The 2,718-nt window shown below is 42.5% G+C and overlaps 1 non-coding gene across 1 annotated transcript; it reads left to right on the top strand.

Moving 5' to 3' along the window:
• Positions 1 to 107, top strand: LOC119523947. The gene has a single exon (XR_005214747.1). It is a non-coding gene; the product is annotated as a U6 spliceosomal RNA (small nuclear RNA).
• Positions 108 to 2,718: the final 2,611 nt, after the last annotated feature.

Raw genomic sequence — 2,718 nt, 5'->3', positions numbered from 1 at the left:
GTGCTAACTTTGGCAGCACATATACTCAAATTGGAAAGATATAGAGAAGATTAGCATGGCCCCTGTGCAAGGATGACATACAAATTTTTAAGCATTCCATATTGTCTTCCAACTCTCCACAGACAGAGGAAGAGAGGTGGAGATTTCAGAGGAAAGCTCTGCTATGAGGAGCCATCAGAGAAGCTCTTGGTACCCTTCCTGATCCCTTCCCCAAGGCAATTTGGAGCTGGTCAGCATCCACTGCATCCCCTTTTCTTGGTCCTTGGCTCTATGTTGGCTGGGAAAGACCAACTAGGGAAGGCCTCTTTGAAGTGCCTCTCCTCCAAGAATTTGCCCTCCAGGCAAAATAAGCTTGAGACAATGAAAGGAGTGTAAAAACACTATAGAGGTGTACAGTCTGGGACAAAGTCTTGTGGGCTTCAACACCCTGGAGAATGAGATCTGTTTCCCAGGAAACAGATGGGAAAACCAAACTCCTGAAAACAGGGGAATTCCAAAACAACTAAAAAGCCAAAGGCCAGGATGAGACAGAGGCCCCAAATGACAGGGAAATCCCTAAACACTGCAATCTCCTTGGGTGGACCTTCATGTTAGGACAGCTGAAGCTCAAAAAAAAATCTCTGTCTGATCACCAGTTGATTACAAAACCAAGAAACAGACATCTCAGGGAATAAATCCCAGAGGTAGCATTTAAAAATATAAAAATGTACAGTGTGCAATAACAGAGTACAAGATAAACAAAGAAACAGGAAATGATAGCTGATCTAAAGGAAGATGATAAAAATACAGAAAACACTAAGGAAATAGATGAGAATGTGGATATATTGAACCACATCTTTAAAAAATGATCTTAAAAATGCACAAAGAGATGGCAGCATATAGAGGAGTGGAAGATAGTTAGTCTCCCTGGAACAACTAATAAAAAAAACAGGAAAAACTAGTAAATAATATGGAATAACTGTGGGGGGGACAAACATGACCATCCACTTATCATACACAAACCTGAATTGTGAGGAATGCCTGAGATTGCAGCATAAAATCTGTAAGTAAAAACTGTGGATCCAAGCTGGGAGCCCCCTTCCCCCACAGCCCAAGCTTCAAAGCCTCGTGGTGCTAGAGAGATGCTCTCTCCCAGCAAGTGAATATAGCTCAGCTGAGCTCCAACTGGGATTTTAATTAAGAAGCGTGAACAGCTCACTAAGAGCTACAAGTCCCCAACAAGCAGACAGAGGTTTTGGGTGATGACTGACCTTGGAGAGCTGAAGAGTGACCATGGACAGGCCCTGAAGGGGGCTTTCTGTTTCTGTTTTGGCCCAGTGGAGAAAGCCTCAGCCATTTTCAGTTCCCAGCACTCTGACCCAGACAGGGGTGGAGAGAGCATAGGCAGAGTCTATTCAAATGCTAATGACCTCTCCCTAGAGGGGGTATCTTCCCTAAGAGGAAAGGGGTGGGGCCCAGCCCCACTATCCATCTTGCACTCAAAACCAGACCCCAGAGCCTGGGGGAAAACAGCCACAGGCCGCACCTCCTTACGCCAGTCTGGAGTTACAGGCTGACAGGCACCACCTACTGGGCACAAAAGCACTGTGACCTGAGACATCACAAGGTGTACCAGTTTTCTAAGACACACCATCAGGGAAACCAGATACTGAATATTTCTTCCTTCTGGGACCTGAGCCCATTCTGGTCTGGGAAAACCTGATTGGGGTAACCAAGGAAACTAGACAACAGAAAACTACAATCTACATTAAGAAAAACAAAGTTATGGCCCAGGCAAAGGAACAAGCTTACACTTCAACTGAGATACAGGAATTTAAACAGCTAATAATAAGTCAATTCAAAAAATTTAGGCAGGCTATGGTGAAAGACATGAACCATATAATGAAAACAGTGGGCGTACATAAGGTAGAAATTGAAAGTTCAAAAAACAGCTGGCAAAATCTATGGAAATGAAAGGCACAACACAAGAGATGAAAGACACAATGGAAACATACAACAGCAGATCTCAAGAGGCAGAAGAAAACACTCAGGAACTGGAGAACAAGGCACCTGAAAGCCTACACACAGAAAAACAGAAAAGAATGGAAAATTATAAGCAATGTCTCTGGGAACTTAAGGACAAAATGAAAAGCAAGAATGCACATGGCATTGGAGTCCCAGAAGAAGAAGGGAAGTGAAAAGGGGCAGAAGCAATAATAAAGGAAAAATCAATGAAAATGTCCCATCTCTTAGGGAAGACATAAAATCACAGATCCAAGAAGAGCAGCATACCCCAAACAGAATAGATCTGAATAGGCTTTCACCAAAAGACTTAATATTCAGATTATCAGGCATCAGAGATAATGGGAGAATCCTGAAAGCAGCAAGAGAAAAGCAATTCATCACATACAAAGGAAGCTTTTTAAGACTATGTGCAGATTTCTCAATAGAAACCATAGAGGCAAGAAGGAAGTGGGGTGATATACTTAAGATACTGAAAGAGAAAAACCACCAACCAAGAATCCTATATCCGGCAAAACTATCCTTCAAATATGAAGGAGAGCTTAAAATATCCTCTGAGAAACAATGAGAGATAACTGCTCTACAGGAAACACTAAAGGAAACACTGTAGACAGAAAGGAAAAGACAGGAATGAGAGTTTTGGAAAACAGTTTGGGGTGATTGTAGCACAGCAATATAAGTACACGGAACAAAGATGACTGTGAGTATGGTTGAAAG

This window comes from Choloepus didactylus, chromosome X (assembly GCF_015220235.1).
Source record: "Choloepus didactylus isolate mChoDid1 chromosome X, mChoDid1.pri, whole genome shotgun sequence".
NCBI classification, from domain to species: domain Eukaryota; kingdom Metazoa; phylum Chordata; class Mammalia; order Pilosa; family Megalonychidae; genus Choloepus; species Choloepus didactylus.
Note: the sequence above shows the minus strand (reverse complement) of the source record. Positions and strands in the feature narration are given on the sequence as shown.